We start from the raw sequence: 11990 nt of genomic DNA, 5'->3' as shown, positions 1-11990 counted from the left end.
GGTGGCACCTTCCTATATATCACAGTCATCTGTCCTTAGACCAGTTGACAAGGCTTTCTACCAGCTGGTCGCTAGCTTGGAAGTTGAAGTGAAGAAAAGTAAAACTCTGTCATCCTGCAAGAGTTGTTTCTGACCTCTGCTGTGGCTCGTAAGGATTTATTTTGCTGTTCCTGGTTGTCTATGCAGAATTTCCTTGAAACACTAAAAAACCCTCTACTCTTGAATAAATCAGGCTAAAAGTCTTCCTGGCCTCGATTGCTCTTGTTCTGCCTTGTGGCTGACACGGAGACAGGTCAGGGATGCACAAAGCCTGCAGCCCCCTTTGGCCAGAGCACTACCTTCCAGGGGCTCTCTGGGGGCTACCGACTAGATTAGCAAAGGACATTTCCCCAGATCCTTACCCGTAATGTGAATGAAGCACGTCTATAAAGAGAGGTTCAGAATCCATTCTCCACACTAATAATCTCAGCATGCTCTGCTGCCTCACGTTCACGTGCAGAAAAATAAAAACTGGAGTTAGAAAAGCTGGAAGGAAATGAAATTCTAGCCCCAAAACCCAACGGGCCAATTACTAGCCATAGTAAGTGTAATCATTCATTGTTTTTTTTTTTTTCTGAGACTAAAATTAAAACTATTATTATTTCCCCACCTAATGGTTAAAGTTTAACAAACGGTTGTAAATATTCTAGCATGCAAAAAGCTTTTTCTTAACAGGAGCTCATTCAAAATATAGGATAGTAATTAAAGAAAACTGCTGGTGTTTATAGTCTGATACTCTCACTATTAAAATGAGCTATGTATAAAAAAAAGTATATCATAAATGGCAATTATGGTGTGGCGGCTAAATGCAGATAATTCATACTTCTCCCCATAATAGCACATGTGATCTTGGATGTTTGATATAATTCATAACACAAAGAAACTGATAATATTGCCAAAAGAAAGTCATACAGAGATTTCTAGTTTCTATTTTCTACTGTAAAAAAAAGTTCATAATTATTTAGAGTGAGAGTCTTTTTTTTTGCTGAAATTTCTGTAACAAAACCACTTCCTTTAAAATGCATGATAAAGTACAGGCCACTGCTCATTGCAAAACACATCTGTGCAAAATTGCTAAAGAATCGATTCTAGTGTTCCCTTTCTGTTTAGATTGTGCTAGCTTGTGCCATAATGCTCACTGAGAAGTGATTCCAAAGTTGCAAAAGAAAATTTTGTGTGGAACATTAGGTAGAGCATTGGTTTAGGAAAAAAAATACACTTAAATATTTAAAAAGATTTAAACAGACATATTTATGCTATGTGGCCTCCAATATTTTCTTATTATTAATTTGTACCACAGATGCTTCCAATAAAGATTTGCAGTGGTTTCACATAAAACACACAGATAGAACAGACATAAAGACCATTAAAAGAAGACTAAAAAGAAACGAGGGTCAAGCAGTGATCTTCACAGACTCCTGTAGTAAAACTGTAATTCTAAATCATATGACCTCTCTGGGCCACACCTGCCTGGGAGAGGCAGGTTTATGGAGTAGAAAGATACCAGGGTAGAAATCGCAAGCCTTCAGATCACTGCATCCATGAGCCATCAATTTGCTCACCCATCAGCAAGAAGAACCATGAGAAGACAAAAGAAAAAGAAAATGCAAAGAAGAAACAGGTCTGTTGATCCTGTGCTGTGTGACTGGTTCAGGGACGATGCAGATGAATCCATTCTCTGCCTCAGGAAGCTCACAGTCTAGTATAAGAGGGAGGAGGATGTAGGGTCCTGAACAAAAAAAAAATGCAATGACAGAGGAAGAAACGTGCACAGCAAGAAGCCACCTCACCGGGCCAGAGGCAGGCAGCGGGAGGTTCTGCCCGCAGAGCCATGCAGTGGAGACATCTCTCCTAAAGCTCCAGCTGCAAGCATGCCCTGGGGCAGGGAAGTTCATTCCAGTGTCTCTCTTCCATCCTCACCCCCACCTGGCCTTGGCTGTCTTCTCCATTCTGCTTCTTTTCCAAGCTGCCAAAGGCAACGTTGTAGAAGCATGAAGCTGCAAGGAATCTCAAAACCAGCAGGCACAGAAATATCCAAAGCTTCAAGATAGATCATGCTCTTGTCTCCCATCTCTTCCTTGGAAATAATCTTGGCATCTTCTCAGCAGATGGCCACACAACCTCGGTGGGAAGGATAGGAGCGTAGAGATGGCTGCTGGGTCTGGCTTCTTTCCTGTAGAAGGTGGCTCTCCTTGAGCAGCTCCTGATCTCAGGGCATCAGTTGACACATTGTAAGGTGGTGGTGGGGTTGAGTTTCGAGGGTCTTTGTGGGGTTTCATCAACAATGGCATGACTTTGTTTTCTAACTTTAGTTTCAGCAGCTTTTGTGTATTTGAATCCATTATCAGGAACAACTGCCCAGCGGCCATGGCAAATCCCCCAGCCCCATCCCAGTCCAGTCCTGAATGCTTAGTTAGGCCATGCCTTAACATTCTGTTCTACTTCTTACCTTCTTTTAGGGACTCTCTTTTCCATGCCTGTGGTCAAAGTCAACACTCCTCTGTGGACTTTCTGTAGTTTCTCCTACCCTCGCTCTCAGTATGGTGACAGAACATTCCATGATGTTCCAGGAGGTATTAGTCCATTCTCATGCTGCTAATAAAGACATACTTGAGGGTGGGTAATTTATAAAGGAAAGAAGTTTAATGGACTCACAGTTTCATATGTCTGGGGAGAACTCACAATGATGGCAAAAGACGAAGAGCAAAGGGATGTCTTACGTGGCGGCAGGCAAGAGGGTGTGTGCGGGAAACTCCCATCTATAAAACCATCAGGTCTTGTGAGACTTATTCACTATCACAAGAACAGCACAGAAAAAAACTCACCCCTGCAATTCAATTGCCTCCTGCTGGGTCCCTCCCATGACACATGGGGATTATTACAATTCAAGGTGAAATTTGGCAGGGGACACAAAGCCAAACCGTATGGCAGGAGGTTCTCAGTAAAGCTGGATGTTTTCTACTGTCGTGTTCCTGATTCTGTAACCACCTTTGTGACCAAGAAAGTGCCTCCTCAAATTAAACACATTATTTTCAGGGCTTATAAGCACCTCATCTCTGTGAATTATATATTGAATAAGAGAATATCTTGATAAATGGTAAGGACTTCCTCAAACTTAAGCCACCTTCATTCATTTACTAATATATTTATGTGGTAAAAAAATCATTATTCAGAACTTACATACCATGCTAAGTTTTACATACCATGCTAAGTGCTGGCAAAGGTTTCATAGGAAGACAGTCATTAAAAGAAACTGCAGATTTAAACAGGCTTTATATTGCTATATATATATACACCACCTTCATCCATTTACCTCCCTATCTTTATATGGATTGATTTATGATCCAACCATCCATGCGTTCACTCTCTCTACCACGATATTATAAGCCTTTCAACAATGGGGACCGAACTCTATCTGCTTTTTTATAACCCAAGAACATCACCTTTTGATGACTAGCCAACCCTTGAATGCCAGTGGTCATTCCTTCATTTACTCATTCAACAAATATCCATGTTGTGCACTTCCTTGTGCTTGAGATTTAGCATTACAAAGAAGGCAAGATCCTTGCACTCAACAACCTTAAGTTGCATTGAGGAAAAATGGAACATAAAAATTAACAAAAGGATAAACAACAATACCACAAAATACCAAATAGGCATGAGTACTAAGAAGATGAGTAAAGGAGAGTAATGTAAGAAGGACTGACACAGTACTGTAACTTGAGGACTGGAGAAGGAGAGAAGAAGGAGAGGAGGTCTGGGTCAAGCCGAGATCTCAGTGGGGAGAAAGAGCAGGAAGACGTGAAGACAAAGGACAACAGTGTCACAGTGGAGAGAGGAGCTCATACCAAAGCCAGTCCACCAGATCCCACATTCCATTCCAAGGAGAGAGGCCATTGGGCTGAACGCCAGCAAACATGGGAAGCACGGCACAGACTAGTGGACAGGAATGACTTCTTATGTGTATTATAGGGAATGAGGTGCTTCCTCACCCATCGGCCAAGAGACCTTTTCAGAACATGCTAGATAATGCAACTCCTCTGCTCGAAATATTCCACACCTCACCCATTTGGAAGCAGGTCCAGAGCTGAGACAATGACGCAGGCATTTGCTATGCCCCTTGCTCCTAATTCTTGCTCTGGATCTCCACATTTCATCATCAGAAGCTTTCTCGGTGGCTTCCCCAGACACCTGTCTAAAACAGCACCTTCCATCTCCACCATCTGCTAGACTTTCCCATCTTCATCTTTGTTCATCGCCCTCACCAAAGGCTTGATATAAATTAGTTAGTTATTCACCTACTCTTTTACAGTTTATCTCTTGCTCTACAGTCACCTTAATTTTGGATATGATTCTATGTTCACTCTCTAAAATAATGTCAGAAACATAATGGTCTTCAATAACTATGGCTTGGGTAAATGAGTGAATGAAATTGTTGATGCAGCGTGGGACCCACTGGGAATTTAGGAAGCTGTTGGGTCCATTCTGATAAAAGATCATAGCATCTTGGACTGAGCTGCTGGTGCTGGATCAGCAGAAAATGGCCACACTTGATGGAAGCAATAAGATGTTGTAATGGATCAGATGTGGGAGATAAAAGAAAGGGAGGAATTAGCTTGAAATTGTAAGCCTGAAGTTTGAGAAACTAGAGCAATGATGGAACTGTTCACTGGGGCAAAGAGGACTAGAAAAACACTGTTAATCTTTTTATTTATTTATATACCTACTAGTTTTGCTGGAGAACTTTCTTTTGTTCCTATCAAACTTGCACAATTGATGAGATAGCTCAATGGAGATGTCAAGTAGGCAATGAATATGAGAGTCTGGAGCTAATCAGCGAAGTCTTGGCTGGAAATACAGAGTGAGCTATTTGTATACAGATGTTTTCAGAGCCGTAAGTCTGCATGAAGTCACCCAGGAAGGACGGACTCTCAGAGAAGAAAAGAGGGTGATGAATCTCTCTCTCTGACATTCAGAGTTTGAGAAGGGGAGAAAGAGACAGCAAAATAGACCTGATAGAAACAACCAATAAAGTAAAAGGAAAATCAGGAATTAGTGAAGGGTCTCAAGAAGAAATGTATGGTCAACTGCATCAAATGCTCCTGAAGTTCAAATTAAATAATTCTGAAGAAAACATCATCAGACTTAGCAACGTGGAGAGCACTATTGTGTTGATGAAAGCAGTTTTATGGGAAATCCTAAGAACAGAGGCCACAGCAAGACTGCTATTCTTAACATGTGGATCAGAAGAAGGCATGGTATCTCTGTCAATCACCTATATTTATTTGTCTATAAATGTAATTAGCTATTTGCCCATAGTTATCTATCCAAATCTATCATCTATCTCTCCATATCATCCATGCATCCATCCATCCATTCATCCATCCATTTATCCATCCATCTATCCATCCATCTATCCATCTATCCACCCATCTGTCCATTCATCCATCTATCCATCCGCCCATCCATCCATCCATCCATCTATCCATTCATCCATCTATCCATCCAGCCATCCAGCCATCCAGCCATCCATCCAGCCAGCCATTCATCTGTTCATGTATCTATTATGCCTTTAGAGAGAGCACTCAAGATAGAGACAATATCTAGTCTCCCAGTAGACAGGAGTTTGAATGACATGTCTAGTAAGGTCTAAAAATTCAAGGAAGGGGTTAGTTCGGTCTTTAGATAGTAGTATAAAGAAGTGTCAAATCCATGGGAGTGGGTGAAATCACTGAGGGAAAAGCTTCATAGGGGGAGGGGAGATACATGAGGGAGAGAGAAGTGGCCCGGGGTAGAGAGAGAGTAGTGAGAGTGAGTAGAGCTTGCGTCAGGGATCTAATTCAGGGACCAGGCTGATAAACTACAGGGAACCTTTCAGAGGTTATTAAATTAAATGTAAGTCAAGCTGCAGGATGCAAGAAGTTGAAGTATCCCCTAGCGTGCTCTGTTACTGCAGGACATCTTCACATGCCTCCAGGCTGCAGCCTTGCAGCAACTGTACGCACCAAGTGGCCCCATGCGGCTGCCTCTTGCTCTGTGACTCAGGGGACGGGGGACCGAACTTCTGAAATTTCCAGCAGCCTGACACCCCCTGAGGAGGGCTGACCTTCCTTCCTTCTGATAAATTATAAGCTATTCTTCCGTGAAAGATTGTAAAGAGGCCTGAGATGAAAAGGACCTGAAGTGTTCCATCAGGGAACCCTTTGTGGTTTTCCTCTAAGAAAAGATATGAGGCTTGGAAAAAAAGAAGAAAAATGGGGTATGAAAAGTGAGAGAAAAATAAAATACATCCTAATGTGCTTTAGAGAAGTCAAAATTTTTTCTCAATAATTATTATTCTTTATAGGAGTTCCACTTTGGTGGGTCAGAAAAGAATATCTGATTGGATTATGTGGCGTGAACAATGACCTAGTTATCTCGCCCTTGCAAAATCTTTCCCTGGGATGCTAGAACCCAGGCAGAAACACCTCCCTGGTGAGAACTCACTGGAATCACTGACGATGCTTGCAGGGAAACAGCCGCGGCTGGTTGGTCTGCTGACGGAGAACCCATCTGAGGAAGACCGCCCCTCTTCCCAGCCCACGGGGCCTCTTCCTGACCACGCTCCTCCTTCCTTCTTCTGGTCTCTCTGAGGGGATCACAGGCATTTCCTGCTGGCTCTTCTGGAACAATCGGCTTGGTGGATTCAGGCCTTGAGGACTCAAAGCCTATGAGGGAATTCAAAGGCTTTTCTTTGGGCTTGCTGTGTTCCCACTGTCCCCGAGACCCCCACAGAGGGGCGGCTGGAGGATTGAGAATGGGGGAAGGAAGGAGAGGAGACAGGGAAAACCATTCCTAGTTAATATCTTAAAAAAAAAAAAAAAAAAACTATACCACCGTATCACCAATCCCAAATCCGACTTCTCTTCAGCTGAAACTTACCATGGTCTTATCTTCATACTAGTTTTCTTCATTTCTCTAAACTTCCCATGTTAGCTATTCTTATATCACTTCCATTATTTCCTACCCCTCTGTTTCCAAAACTCCTTCTCTTCTACTATCCTAGCTCTGCCCAAAAGAGCTAATAGAGTGTATCTAATATGTAATATAGTGTATATAGTATATAACACATGTATAAATATGTGAACCCCGAAAATTTGAGACAGGTCTCAGTTAATTTAGAAGGTTTATTTTGCCAAGGATGATGATGCGCACCCATGATACAGCCTCAGGAGGCCCTGATGACATGTGCTCAAGGAGTGGTCAGAGCACAGCTTGCTTTTATACGTTTTAGGAAGAAATGAGACATTAATCAACATATGTAAAATGAACATTGGTTCAATCCGGAAAGGTGGGACTACTCGAAGTGAGGAGGGGGCTTTCAGGTCACAGGTAGGTGAGGGAGGAATGGTTACATTCTTTTGAGTGTTTGATTAGCCTTTTCAAAGGAGGCAATCAGATATGCATTTATCTTAGTGAGCTGAGAGAATAGAAGGGAAAGCACCTTTGCCCTAAGCAATTCCCAGCTTGAATTATCCTTTTAGCTTAATGAGGGATAATTTGGGGCCCCAAGATATTTGTCTTTCACAAATAGTATATATGTAAATGCTTATTATATATGCAAATATTACATGTGTAAATATTATTACTATATATAATATTTATAATATATATAAATTTTGGTGGTCCTTTAAACATTTCTCTGGCTAACTACCATTTTAGGCAAAAAGATTCTTTTCCCATAAAGGTTATTAGATAAACACAGCTGAAAAGTTACTCAGACACATACGTCAGTAAGCAAGACTGCTTACTTAAAATTATAATTAAGTAATAATAATAAAAGGGTTAAAATTAAAATAATAATAATAAAAGGGTTTCACGTTCAGAAATACGATATTGTTTGAATGGATTTCTGGGAGTCATTTTAGCAAAATGGGCTCAGCTTTTAAAGTAAAAGGTGCTTTATATGAGTGAAAAGTATGCTCATTAGCAAAACCTACATCAAGACGCATGTAAATTATTTGGGTAACAGCTTTGCCTAAACACATAGCTACTATCCTGATAAACATCTCTATTATTTAGTTAATATCACTATTAACTGAAAATATAGGGATTTGCAGTGGAACCACTTTTAGCTACTAAAAAGTTATTTGTGACATATATAATTAGATACAAAGATAAAATTTAATTAGCTTTAGCATAAAATGGGAGAACCAAGACCGGACTCCCTTAAATGCTAATACAGCATTTTCAGAGGAAAAGAAAACTTGACTAGGATGAGGAAACCCAAATTATTCCTCTTCTGATTTTGTTTTGCTCAACCCATACCATTACTGCTCATCTTTCTAGCTAGCTAACTGGTCCTCTGTATGACTTAAATATATTTTGATTAATAAATGAGATTAAAAGCTTCCATTGTGATTGAAGTTTTTCTTTTTTCTCTTTTAACTAAAATAATATAGAATTGACTTAGTCAAGGCTACTTCATTTCTTAGAACCACAGCAACTGGAAATTTTTTAGCCGAACAGGATTTCCTTGTTTTTAAGAAAGCCACATACATCAAAATGCATATCCCCAAGCCAGGCTGCAGCCCTGTGGGCAGAGGCCAACCACGCAGATGGCTGTATTAGGATTTGTTTTCAGGGATTCTTTCTGACTTTTCTTCTTTTGCTGGAGGAATGACTGAGATGCTTCAGGTTTTGCCCCAGGACGTCAAACAGAAGTTCTCTCCCCGAGTTTTTGGGTTTGATTTTGATTCTGTTTCTGTTTTGTTCTATGTTTGCTTTTCATGACGGAAAAAGTAAATGCAACTTTAAGAAGACTTTCTTCCTCTCAGTGAAAGAGAAAATACTTCTCTGGCGTCTTTGGAATTTTCCCTTTCGTTCTACCTTGGGCAGTGTGCACCAGAATGGGAAACTCTGGGGCTCTTCCAAAGCTTGGTCATTGAGAAGCCAGGGCCTTGGGCATGGGGCTGCCTGGCCCACAGTGAGGTGCAGACTGTGTGATTACATCTTCAGAGGAAGTGGGTTTGTGTATCTTTGATTGACTCTGTGCCTTTTTCTTAGTATAATCTGAGTTCCAAGAAAACCAAGTTTTGATACTGCATAAAGTCAGAGATAGCTTTATAATTAAAATCATATTTGAAAGAGAAGCCTCATTATTTTGGAATGGCTTGGCCTTAGCTTTTCTACTTCAACTCCAATCCCCTTTCCCCCAGTATCAAAGTGTGCTGTGATTAATAACCTTGTAAAACTAAACCCAAAAGTGGTGGCAAATGTCAAATACGGTGTTCAGTTTTTCTTTTAAAAAATAAGGCTAAAAACAGGATAGATATTTTTTTCATTGCAGTATCAATAATCCTCTATATTCTAAGGAGAGTAAAGGCACCTACCATACACACCATTTTAATTTTCTTTAATCAATGACTTCAGACTTGTTAAAATTATGTATTGTCATTAAATTTTTGTGCTTAGAATATGGCCTTGTTAGACTCAACTCGAAACATTTCCTGGAAGCCCGGGGACAGAGCCTCCATTTCCATCGCGGGACAACAGGGCCAGGCCCATTTTCTCCATGAGTCTCCTTCTGATTGCTTAAAAATTTTATTTCCAAGTGATAAGTATTTATCAGTGGGGAGGGAGTAGCTTTCCTGTCTCATGCACTGCAGTTTCTCTTACATACATTTTTCAAGTTCAAAACATAATAGTAATTTACTGAATTAAGATCTCTAAAATTCAGAATTACTACAGAGGAGCCAGCGTGTTTTCTTTTGCAAGTGAAAATGGACTAAGCCCACTCTATGGGAGGCACTGTGTGGGGTTGTGAGCACGGCTGATGGTGAAACCCTGTCGTCATAGCTGCTTTCAGAAGAGGCGGGTGCACAGGCAAACACAAACACAGGGTGAAGAAAAGATGTGGCATGAAGAGAAAAAAATTCTTAATGCAGCCTGAGCACACACGTAGGACAGTCACATCTGGGTGTAACGTCTCTTAAATCCTGAACCAAGAGTACTGTAGATGCTAGAGAGCAAAAGGACTACGTATGTTTAAATTTGTTACTAACAAAAATTGCTGTGATTAAAAACGAATAATGTTGGCCGGGTGTGGTGGCTCACGCCTGTAATCCCAGAACTTTGGGAGGCTGCGGCAGGCAGATCATGAGGTCAGGAGATCAAGACCACCCTGGCCAACATGGTGAAACCACGTCTCTACTAAAAATACAAAAATTAGCTGGGGGTGGTGGTGCGTGCTTGTAATCCCAGCTACTTGGGAGGCTGAGGCAGGAGAATCACTTGTCCAAGGAGTCAGAGGTTTCAGTGAGTGCAGATCAATGCCACTGCACTCCAGCCTGGCGACAGAGCTATACTCTGTCTCAAAAAAAAAAAAAAAAAAAAAAAAAAGAATAATGTTATCTTACTGTTACCGAGAAGAAAAAAGTGCAGGACGAAGAAGAGCCACATGTTTTCAACACGAATTTTAAAACTTTTCAAAGTCATAGCCACCATCAAATATGGAATATTTACTGACAAAATCATTATTTTAAACCTTCAATTTACCATTTGACTTTTCCTTGAACACTCGGACAGAAGCAGTGAAGATGTGAAATCTTGGCTAGATGATGATAAAACCATCCTTAAGATTAAAAGTCATATTCAATAAGTCCAGAGGCAAGAAATTTCATGCATAAATATGTCATATTTAGTTGATCATTGGAAAAGTGCTAGAAATATTATCTCCTCACCGTAACAAAATAGTGGAAGGCATAAAATTTACTTGAACCTTTAACCCTAGCCAATATCTGACACAAAATGCAAACTTAAGAGCAGCCTATTGCTTTTTTGTAGCTTATAAAACTGCCAACATTTGGTAGCTAATTTCTGGCTTTTATTTTTAAGACCAAAGGTCTGGATTTCAATGATGGAACAAGGGCACACAGGATGAAGAAAACAGGATGCCCTGGGTGGGAGGGAATACTCTCCACATTATCTTTTGCTGGGAATCCTCAGTTGCTTTTGTAACCGCCCAGCGGTTTCACCCTGCCCACTGCCTAGACAGAGTCAATATATCCACACAGGGGAATGGCCATGGCAAAAGAGAGATTCACGCAGAGCCCGCTGTATGGGAGGCCGAGTTTCACTACTACTCAAATCAGTCTCCCTGAGCATTTGGGGATCAGAATTTTTAAAGATAATTTGGTGGGTAGGGGCTTGGGAAGTGGGGAGTGCTGATTGCTCAGGTTGGAGATGGAATCATAGGGGGTCATAGTGAGGTTTTCTTGCTGTCTTCCGTTCCTGGGTGGCATGACAGAACTGGTTGGGCCAGATGACTGTTCTGGGTGGTGTCAGCTGATCCATGGAGGTGCAGGATTGCAACATATCTCAAGCACTGATTATGGGTTTTACAATAGTGATGTTATCCCCAGGAGCAATTTGAGGAGGTTCAGAGTCTTGGAGCCAGAGGCTGCATGACCCCTACCTATATTGTAATTTCTAACCTTGTAGCTAATTTGTTTGTCCTGGAAAGGCAGACTGGACCCCAGGCAAGAAGGGGGTCTTTTCAGGAAAGGGCTGTTATCAATTTTGTTTCAGAGTCAAACTATGAACTGAATTCCTTCCCAAAGTTAGTTCGGCCTACGCCAAGGAATGAACAAGGACAGCTTAAGGGTTAGAAGCAAGATAGGGTCGGTTAGGTCTGATTCCTTGGACTGTCATAATTTCCTCAGTTATTTTGCAAAGCTGGTTTCACTTTCATAAAGACTGAAAGTCTCATTTAAAGTAAACAAATATAACATGTAGGTCATAGCTTCTCAGTTGACTAGCTGTTCTTCCCTGCTAGTTTATGCTTGTAGTGTGTTGTCAAAACAACTGAAGTGAAAGCTTAAGCATTTATATCCAGAATTTAGAGGAAAATCCTATTGTATGAGTGCATGCATTCAGTTTCTGAGTGAACGTGTTTTTTAATACATTATTCA

This window comes from Symphalangus syndactylus, chromosome 10 (genome assembly GCF_028878055.3).
Source record: "Symphalangus syndactylus isolate Jambi chromosome 10, NHGRI_mSymSyn1-v2.1_pri, whole genome shotgun sequence".
Taxonomy (NCBI): domain Eukaryota; kingdom Metazoa; phylum Chordata; class Mammalia; order Primates; family Hylobatidae; genus Symphalangus; species Symphalangus syndactylus.
The sequence above is the reverse complement of the archived record's forward strand: the minus strand, read 5'-3'. Positions refer to the sequence as shown.